An 11,450-nucleotide genomic window follows, 5' to 3' on the forward strand; every position below is an offset into this window, starting at 1 on the left:
TATTATCTCAAATACAACACTGCTCTTATGTTATTCATTGAAAATGCTGGTAATAGGAAGGTTTGGTTGCGCCTCAAGTCGTCGACTTGTGAGTCATGGGTGATGTAACACCGAAATTTTCAAAACAATTTTTTGATTTAAAAATAATCGTTTAATTCTTAAAACACTTTGCTTAAAATCTCATTCATAACGAATTACAAAACATAACTCTATTTTCACTTGCATAATAAACGAGGATCCTCAAAACATGACTCTTTCTCTGGTGTGTACAATCGAGCCGGTGCTGTCTCGTGATCCTGAGAGAAACCTAAAACACATAACACAAAACATTGTAAGCACGAGGCTTAGTGAGTTCCCCAAAATACCACTCTAACACATATTAGCCACTCGAGGCTATAACTCGGTTGACCCTCCGGTCAGTGTATCTCAGTGGGACCCTCCAGTCCCAGCTCTCTGTGGGCCCTTTGGCCCTAACTCTATGGACCCAAGGGTCCTAACTCTGAATCATGCATATCACATATCACAATAAATCTCAACATATAAATAGCATACAAATATACTGGCACATAATATGAAAAACACCACATATAGCACATATTAACCACTCGAGGCTATAACTCTATGGGCCCTTGGGCCCTAACTCTACGAACCCTCTGGTCCTAGCTCTGTGGACCTTCTGGTCCTATCTCTGATTACACACAGCATAAATCACATAGAAATAATGTGGTGCCACACGTGACATACAATAACTCTATCACATAACTCTGTTACCACTCTAGGTAAAGTATAGTGAGAAGACTCACCTGGAAAGCAGAAAGCAGATATCCCCACACATGAATCTCGAACTCACCACCGCCTAACACATAAGGCAAATACTCTCATGAATATAACTCTCGAGACTAGAATCAACCCTCTCTTGGCACCCTCTTAAGGGTAAAAGACCATTTTACCCCTCTCTTGGCCTAAAGGCCACATCGCTGACCAAACCCTAAAAGTCAACGGTCAACTTTGACCGGACTCGGCGAGTGCACTAGGGCGACTCGGCGAGTCTACACGTGTCCACTGACTCCCTAGGATCCTCTCTTGACACATCGAGTATTTCTCTGACTCGACGAGTTTCACCTGGCATAAATCGTGGGGCCACCACGACTCAACTCGGCGAGTTCCGGCTTGAGTCAGTCCCCCCCTGACTCTCCCTGACTCACTGAGTCGACGCCTCAACTCGACAAGACCACTCGCTGAGTGGTTACGGGTAAACTTCATGCTACTCGCCGAGTCTGTTCTTCGGACTCGGCGAGTCTATACCATGCATAAACTCAAACTCACTCCTGAGGTCAGATCCGTTCTAATAACTCATAGATCCAGTCCCTCCAAGCACATACATCACGTAAAGTTACTATCTTGGTGCTCATGCAAAGGTTCAAAGGCCTTATTTGATGATATGGTCTCTAGAATGCTATTCTAAGCTCATGGCCTCCATTAACACTCATAAAGCTTGAGGGAAAAGAGTCTCTGGACCTCTTTGGGTCCAGATCTAAAGCACCAGCACAAGAAGAGGCCAATTACTCCATGGATCATTCCACAAAGAAACTCTAACTCAAAGATTTACACCAAGGACTGACAAAGGAACGAATGGTTACCTCAAATGAAGTCTCTGAGCTCAGGAATCACTGGATTAGCACCCTCTTTGGTCTCCTCTTGCCTTGATCCTCTTCTATATGCAAAAACACCCACAAATAGTCAAGGATCTTCCTCTTCTCTCTCACAAAACGCTCAAAGACTCTTTAGGGTTCTCTCTGGGGTTGGTGGCCGCAAATGACGGCCATAAGCCCCTTTAAATAGGTCTCATACCCTGAAAATTAGGGTTTCATTCAACAGCGTGGACTCGCCAAGTCCACCTTTTGGACTCGCCGATATGGATTTATATGTTATGTTACCGATTGTTATGTGATATGAATTTATATGTCATGGATTGTTATGTTATTGATTTTTATGTTATAGATTTATGTGATGGATTTGAATGTAATTTATATTTAATATCTAACACGTCACATATAGATAAACAAAGGTGAATGTTATATTTACTTATATTATCGTTGTGTTGGTTGATGTTGGTCCGACAAAGGCAAAGAAGAATTGAAAGAATAAGGGCTAACAAACTGGTAGCAAGCATGCATGCATATACGCAATATTTGATACACAGATGTCATACATAATGTTACAATATGATGTACCTTTCACAAGATGCATTTGTACTATTATGCAATCATTTTACATAAAGAAATTGGTTGCAATGTAGTAGGACAATAAGCGTTGAAGAGAAGATGGCTATATTTTTACATGTTATAGAACATAATGAATGTTTTCGAGAGGTTAAAGGAGTATTTTAACAATACACAAATGATTCATCAATGCTTTCATGAGGTCCTACCTGTAATGATGTGTTTTGCAATAGAAATTATAGTACCCACATCTTCTAATCTAACAAGAAATACCTCATAACGACATAGATGGCTAACACAAATATTTTCCGGAGCAATAGGTGCACTAGATGGAACACTTATACATCCAGCTGTGCCCGTTGATCAACAAACTCGCTAAATGGGAAGAGGAAAAAGTGAAGTTTATCAAAATGTAATTGGAATTTGTGTTTGATATGAAATTAACCTTTGTATGGGTCGGATGGGAGGGTATAGCACATGATTCTAAAGTTTTGAAAGAAGTTGCTTTTAATCTGACTTCCAGATTTCCATTCCCTCCACCAAGTTTGTAATTTTCCTATAACTTTTATTATCTATATTATTGATATAGTAAAAGTGGCAATCAGCTACAAATAAATATTATTTTTGTGATGTCGCATACACCAACACCCATGGATTTATGGTTCCCTACCACAATACTAGGTATTGGTTAGCCGATTTTTTGAAGAAACAAATCTTTAACCAAGGAAGAAAGGTTCAATCATGCTCATGCACAACTTAGAAATATTATTGAACGTGCTTATTGTATATTGAAGGCGAGATTTCCAATCTTAAAACAAATGGGTCCTTATCCTTTTCCTGTGCAAAGAGACATAGTCCTTGCTTGTGTTGCGGTCCATAATTTTATAAGGAAATACAATATTTAAGATGATTTATTTATGAACTTTAAACATGACACTATGGTTACTCCTGATGTAGAAGGTGGAGGAAGTGAGGACCAAAATAAACAAGACATAGAATGAAGTTCAGAAGCCATTAACTATATGACTACTTTACGTTAGGGGTGTTTACGAGGAAGTTCGGTTCGGATAGTAATAAAAATGTGAACCGTGACCACGGGGCGGGTACCTCGTGCGCACTAACCGAAACCGAATCGAATTGACAAAAAAACCGAACCGAACCGAACCTTATGAAGGCGGGTAACCACGGTTTGGTTCACGGGTACCCGGTAGAATTAAAAAAATCAAGTTCAATTGAAACTACAAACTCCTATTCTAGTCATTTTGTTTCTTAAAATTAGTAAGTCAAAGAGTAAAATAAACACAATGAAGTTCAAATATCATACACAATAATATATATATATATATATATATATATATATATATAATAATAATAATAACAAGAAAATCAGAATTTAGAACTATAAATTTGAATTGTCGATATGGATGTTGTTTTGGGCTATTGGCTATTGGATTCACACACACACACACACACACACACACACATATATATATATATATATATATATATATATATATCAAGCGGTTCGGTTCGGTTATTTGCGGATACCTAAATATCAAAACAAAAAACCGACCCGTTGACATCCGGTTTTTTCGGTTTCGGTTTTTTTCAGTTACATTTTTTTTTCAGTTTTGGTTTTTTCGGTTTTAGATTGGCTGGTTCGGCTCGGTTTTTCGGTTTTACAGTTTTTTTGCACACCCCTACTTTACGTGCTTAGATTACTAATTTATTACTTTCAAATTGTTAACGTTAAATTTTAAGCAATTTATTATGTACATTTTAAATTTGTATGACAATTTCTATTTGGATTTTAGATGATGTATGTTTAATTTGGATTTTATGTGACAATTTGTATTTTTATAATTATTTTATCCAACACAAGAGACAATATAAGGGTAATATGGTCATTTTTATCATTCAGTCAGATTTTCTAACCCGATCAACTTCTAACCCGATCAATAACTATTAAATGACCCTTAAGTTTAATTAGTTTTCTAAGATTTAATATGAATTTACAAAATAGTGTATCAAATCAGCTAAATTCGGACCAATCAGTGAAAATGATGATTTTCTAAGAAGAGCTATCAACAGGTCAAGGCAAAAATCATGGAGTTACTAGACTCAAATCATGAACTTTAGGCACTAACTTTTCTCAAATCCCATATTCCTTGATTTTTTTTTTATAATTTTACAAAACTGGACAGAAAAAGGAAAAACACATAAATTCACTACTTTGCCTTTTTAGGTTAGTTTGGCTTCTCAACCCATTAAATCATCATAAAACGACCCACCAAAGCTAGAAAATAATGACTTAAGAGTTTCTAAAAAGTATTGAGCCAAATTTCAATTTGAATTGCAAACCACCACCCAAACTATGTTGTCAAAAGGAGAAATTCAAAGTACAATGTTTTAATGGAAAAATCATGAGTTTCTTAAGGTTTTAAACTCCATTAATAAAATAAGACCACAAGGTAGACCAAAGAGAACCACCCACCACCACCATAGTAAGGTGACAGGTGCTGGTCAACGACGACAGCCATGGTCGGTGTCCATGAAAGTTGATGGTGGTGATGGTGATGGGTTTCGAGCCTCTTTAGATGAAAAAAATGGCATCAGAAATGATAAACAGTTATGATCTAAACTCGAAATCTGTAGGATCTAAACTCACTAATCTATGTAACTTAATATAACTATTAAGTAAACATACCTTTGATTTCTTAGATGGTTTCTTCTTTTGACGAGCCAATGGATTGAACTAGAGAACCCAAAAGATAGTTCACCTTCTGTGATCGCACCCAAGACGCAAACAAGAAACAGATCAAAGTAATCCTCAAACTTCAAGCACAAACATAATCGAAGTCTCAATTCTATTCTTCGATCACGTCGTGGGGACTAGATGGTCACGACGTGAGAATGATGATATGGGATTCTTAGGGATTTTCAGGATTCTAAACTTTGATATCTAACAGGTATATTTCTCATGTGTCAAAACCGGATTTTGAGCACTCTATTTATAGGCAGGTGATTTGAAACCCTAGAGATAAATACCAAAAATAATAGTAACTAGAAAACGATCCCAGGCTTCGCCCCAGTTTAGATAACTTTTTTATATTTTTTTTCTAATTTCTTCTTGGAGAGAGGCGATGCTTGTCTGCATCTTGTTGTCACATGCCGTTCTTTTGTTGAGAACATTGTCGGATATTACGAAGTTCAGGAAGTGTGGGCGAGTTTCTATGGTGTTGTATTACCCCTAAAGAATTAAATATATATATATGAATTTTATTTTTCTTTTTGTAAAATATAATTTTTATTGTTTATTTATAGCGTAAATTACACGAATGGTCCCTATGGTTTAGGGTAATATGCGTGTTTGGTCACTCACTTATTTTTTTAACTCGGAAGGTCCCTATTGTTTGTTTTTGTTACATGCTTGGTTCCTGTCTTACCTAAAAAGACTATTTTGACCTGAATTTTTTTAATTTATTTAAATAAGCACACCCCTAACCCCACCCCCTCACCTTACCTTACCTACCCCATCATTTTTCTCTATTTAAATAATAGTCTTTTTAGGTAAGACAGGGCCAAGCATGTGACAAAAACAAAACAGTAGGGATCAAGAGCGTAACAAAAACAAATAGTAGGGACCTTCCAAGTTAAAAAAAAAATAAGTTAGGGACCAAGCGCGTAAATTAACCCAATGCATAGGGACCATTCATGTAATTTACTCTTATTTTTATGTATAGCCATTTGATCAGCAGTATAGTGAAAGCTAGGGAGTAGAAATGACCACTCAATAAAATAAGGTGGCAAAATTGTCAAGCACGTCCACATTTTCTATATATTACGAGGACAATTTTTTTAATTAGTTTTGTACACATAGGTCAAACCTACCAAAATACAAATATGTTACACATATGGACTGTTTTCGAAAAAAAAAATTACAGGGACCATATATATAAATTAAAATATTTAAGGGAGTAAATTTGCCAAATTTTAAAACCTTTGTTGCAAGGACTAAATCTATCAAAATGTATAACCTTTGTTGTTGCAGGGACTAAATATGTTAAAATATAAAACCTTTGTTGTAGAGACTAAATATGCAAAATATAAAAGCAACAACCAACACTAAGCAAATTAAAGAAAAACCGGACCATTTTTGATAAAATGTAAGAAACATTGGGCCAAAATTATAGACCACTAAAGATTACTATTCAAAAGCCATGCATATATATATATATATATATATATATATATATATATATATATATATATATATATATATATATATATATATGAAGTTGATTGTTGACCAATCATTTTAGTTGTTTTAAGAAAGTAATTAATAAATATTATTGAATTAAAAATAATTAAAAAATACCATTTAATTTCACTATAAAGGTATTTTAGTTAAATGACATAAGTTTTAAAAAAAGGAATATTCCAGATTTCTTGAGATAATTAATTTTCTTGATTTAAGAATTATGATTTTTTTAATTAATTTAATTTTAATTCTAGGATAATTTTGAAGTATACCCGGTTTTATATATATATATATATATATATATATATATATATATATATATATATATATATATATATATATATATATATATGAAGTTGATTGTTGACCAATCATTTTAGTTGTTTTAAGAAAGTAATTAATAAATATTATTGAATTAAAAATAATTAAAAAATACCATTTAATTTCACTATAAAGGTATTTTAGTTAAATGACATAAGTTTTAAAAAAAGGAATATTCCAGATTTCTTGAGATAATTAATTTTCTTGATTTAAGAATTATGATTTTTTTAATTAATTTAATTTTAATTCTAGGATAATTTTGAAGTATACCCGGTTTTATTCCGTTAAATGATATTCTATAGAAATGTCATGATACATATTTCTGATAGAATATATATTTTGATTAAATGAACTTGTTAAAGAAAGAGAACATTCTTGAAACATTAGTTGCAAAAAAAAAAAACAAGATCTTTTTATATTTATGGAGATTTGAATGTAGATTCATACATATTATTAAAGAATACCAGTCTTATATATTTTAATACAATTATACACATTATAACAGAATGTCATAAAAATGAAATAAATTCTTAAAAAACATAACATGCTTGTATATACAATTCTTGAAAAAATGCATTTGATCTTCTTCAATAGTCCAGAGTCGACTTGATTCTAACCATTCTTACGAGAATGACATTATGTGAGACTAACATCCGACGAGAATTACATTATGTAAGAATACTATTATATGAGAATACATTTATCTTCATCATCTAATATATGCAATGCTCATGTCTCTGACAAAAAATATACACATTATCAAATCCTACGATAAAATACTCTAACAAACGTTAGTGATTCATTTTAGAAATACATTCTAAGCTCAACACAACTATCCACAAACTCCGTATGTTTCCTAGTCTATAATCAATAAATAAAAGTGAGATGTTAGTCAATAATGAAAAACAGCTTGCTTTTTAAGAAAATTATGAACCGTAAGTAATATGGTTTTAAAAAATAAAAAGTAAACAATCAACTTTTTTGTCGACCAAAATCTCTAAGCGACGATGATACTTGTGATGGTATTAATATATAAACATTGTATGGATTTAAAAACAAAAAAGCAATTAATTATAACATAATAGGGACGAACCTCTTAGGAAGGGATTCTTGATTTTTTTTTGTTTGCCGACACAATGGAACGAACACATGTACTAAACGAGAGTTTTTTTTATTGAATCTCTATCGAACCTTCTCTCGCTCCTGTTGTAATGTGTCGGAGATGCTTATAGCGGTGGGATAGGGTTGTGGTGATTACCGACAATGAAGATGATGATGGTCATCGGCTTACGAAAATTCTAGAGGAAAAAAAAGGAGGCCGATGATTTTTAGAGTAAGTGGGGAGAATATTATTATGTTTAGAGTAAACCAAGCCATAATTAGAGAAAAATAATTCTGGAATTAAATGAAACTAGGAAAGAATCCTAGCTTTGTGGTGTTAGATAAGCCAAAGAATACGACTTGATTGGATGAGTAATGATCTATTAAAGGAGATTGTCATTTTCTCTTTCATCAAAGTGAAAAATTTATCAAATATGGTGTTGGATTTTTTAAAGAATGCAAACAGCAGCCTCTGTTCGCTTACTTTGTATCTTGCAACTAAGTGCCGTAATTTAAATGAAAAAAACATGAAGAAAATAATTTAAATGAAAAAACAGTTATTTGCTGTTTATTCTCTTCAGGGTCTTAAACTCAATGTTCATCATCATACAAGAACATAAAACAAAGAAAAGATCAGAATATAATTTAGCAGCTTACAATAACACAAGATTTTGGATTTTAAAACTAGCTTCCCTAATTCTAGAAGATTAAACTCAGGATTTGAGTAGACTACATAAAAATACATAATGTACCTGAAACCTTGAAAGGCTAAGTCTTCAAACTTGCAGACCGATAATATGTTAATAAGCAAAAAAAAATCAGACAAAATACTATGAATCAGCATAAACATGTTTGTTTACATGAGAAACGATAATCCAAGAGTGAGAATGAAATCTTTGTATCAAACAAAATTTAAAAGGTAAAATTAGGGATGAACCTTCAAAACTACTAATCTGATAACTACATATAAAGAAACTTGTTTGGTTGTTCTTCATGGAGCAGAAAGGGCTAGAACATTATAATTAACTAATGTCATTCTGATTATCTATAATGTAGAATTATACATGAGACAAAATAACTACCTCCAAAAAAGAAAATGTTGCTTGTAAAATACCAATTGCCAAGAATAATTTCATGATCCACCAAAAGTATAGGATCCCATTACATAAGACAAATATCCAGCAATCAAACCTCGAGAAAAGATGTATAGTGGTCTGTAGTATTACAATGGAAGAATGAACAGCAGAAAATTTATGCACATATATAATAATTAATTAATGATAGACTTACCCATACTAAGAGTTGATAACAGCTAAGGAGCCAATCATGACGTAAAGCATTATGACCACTTCTTTTGTTACTTAAAAGGAGAATTATGTCAAAACAGGCCATGTATGCACCACTAACAGGTAGAATGAGCAAGAAGATGTTCTCACAGAATTATATATGCAATGAAAATTAGTAAAGGGCAAGAATTGCAAAAAAATTATGAATTATCACCAATATTTAAAGCACACTAGTTACCTTTGTAGTGTCCTCTTGTGATCCAAAGTGTTAAAAATCTGTTTCAGCAACATAATGATAGGAATTAGATAGTTAAATACTTAAAAGGGTAATTCCTAAATAGAGTTTGTTAAAGGTTTGCTAATAAATAGAGTGTAGGGTTGCTTTGTTAGATTGGTGTTAGTCGCTAGAGTGACATTGGCTCATTGGCTAGGCCTTTGAGAGAGGGATTCATCCCTGGGCAATCATCCTATCAGGAGATTGTATTCTCTATCTTGTCTCATTCGATCATCAATTTCAATTCCAGTTTTCTCTATCAGTCATCCACTGTTGTTTGTTCTGTTTCAATTTCTCATCACATAACAAAAAAAAATCGTGATAAGCAGCCCTAAAATCAGGGGTGAAGAGAAAAACATGTCACATAAATGGTTAGATGTAACATGTAAATGCTAAGAGTTCACTTTCCTTGCCCCTTTTTCACTTCAATTAGATAATGCTTAGGTGTAACTTGTAAAGATAAAAAATTGTAAGAAAATGAGACAAATGCTAAGAAAATGATCTAGACCTATTTGGGTATACAAAGTGTGTTGTGTCGGAGTGTAGAAAGGAACATACGACTAAGAAGACATGACCTAAATCGAAGATACCTCCATTCCTATAGAAGCTTATGAATTCCAAGAATGCTCTGTGTAATGCAATCAAAAATTCAACAACCTAACAATACAAACAAACAAAATCATCGTTGAAACTGCTACAAGGTATAGGTGCACTGCATCTTGACATCGCCTGTCAAACAATAATTAGATTTTTATAAATAATAATCTCAAAAAGGTGACATGTCATTTTCTCACATGTCTAATAGAAATACATTCAATCTTTGTTTGCCGTCAGTATCCCAGAAGTTAAAAGCACCATCAGATCCAGAAGTTGCAAATGTTTGATGGACCTGAAAATTTAGGTCAATTTGGTGAACCAAAATCTCTGTAAGCAAACAATGGTTTTTGCAGGGGAAAATTTTAATTCGAAATATATCGTGTACTTCCAAAAAGAGATAAAATCACGAACATCAAATTTACAGAGTATGATAAATAGTTGTAGGATTGTTGTATGATAACATCAAAGCGCTAAGACAAATTGGTAAGTCGATTGAATATCAAAACCGAGAAATCGTGCTTTAGATTCTTAAAATCGAACCCAAATAGAAATAGAGACAGTCAGTCAAAACCCTAATCGTGGAAAAATTTGAAAACCTGAGATGGAGTTGTCGGCATCTGATTTGTGCATCATTTGAATCCAATACCTTTGTCACCGTCGGCGTAACCAGATACGTCATAAAATCTTCATCTTCATGGGAGACCACCACCGCCGACCAACGGAGGCATGCATAAGCTGCATATAGGAGATGGAGTGAGAGGGAGGACGGGACGACCGATGGAGAGAAAGAAGATTAATAAAGATCAGGGTTGGTATAATTCCAAGGAACGAAGCGGTGATACTTAGACTAATCTGATTGCATATAGGAGATGGAGTGAGAGGGAGGTCGGGGCAACATCCTGACCTTCTGGTCCATGTCATCTTGACCTTCCGGTCCATATCATCTTGACCTTCCGGTCCTTACAATACATAACATACATAGCACATACATATCACATAGCCGCATATAGCACATACATCTCATAGCATACAAGGCCTTCCGGTCACACATAGGTACCCTTCCAGGTACAATATAGTGAGAAGACTCACCTCAATGAAGTCGGATAAACTCTCGTGCTCAACGTCGCGACCTAGCCTCCTTCTATCATTCAAATAACATCCCTGATCAATATTCTCTCATAGTCTCATCTCTAAAGATTGGGTGAAGGCCATTCTACCCTTCTCTGAACTCTCTTGAATCAGTCTTGACCAGAACCCTAAGGTCAATGAAAGTCAACGGTCAAACTTTGACCCGACTCGTCGAGTGCACATGGGCGACTCGGCGAGTCCATGTGGGTCCTCTGAATCCTTCTAACCTCTCTTGGCTCGTCGAGTCATCCTTCCACTCG

The 11,450-nt window shown here is 34.1% G+C and overlaps 1 long non-coding RNA gene across 4 annotated transcripts; it reads right to left on the bottom strand.

Annotated features, from left to right (window-relative positions):
- Nucleotides 1-8,872: 8,872 nt before the first annotated feature.
- On the bottom strand, nucleotides 8,873-10,945 carry LOC145070644 (uncharacterized). Of its 4 annotated transcripts, none has more exons than XR_013690025.1 (3): nucleotides 10,659-10,944; nucleotides 8,988-10,354; nucleotides 8,873-8,913 (listed from the first exon to the last, which is right to left on the bottom strand). It is a non-coding gene; the product is annotated as an uncharacterized LOC145070644 (long non-coding RNA). The 4 variants fall into 4 exon arrangements; XR_013690023.1 differs by having other exon boundaries at nucleotides 8,873-9,119; nucleotides 9,196-10,354; nucleotides 10,659-10,943; XR_013690024.1 differs by having other exon boundaries at nucleotides 8,873-9,467; nucleotides 10,056-10,354; nucleotides 10,659-10,942.
- Between the last annotated feature and the right edge of the window lie 505 nt (nucleotides 10,946-11,450).

This window comes from Lactuca serriola, chromosome 8, assembly GCF_051521515.1.
Source record: "Lactuca serriola cultivar US96UC23 chromosome 8, Lser_US96UC23_V15, whole genome shotgun sequence".
Classification (NCBI taxonomy): Eukaryota; Viridiplantae; Streptophyta; class Magnoliopsida; order Asterales; family Asteraceae; genus Lactuca; species Lactuca serriola.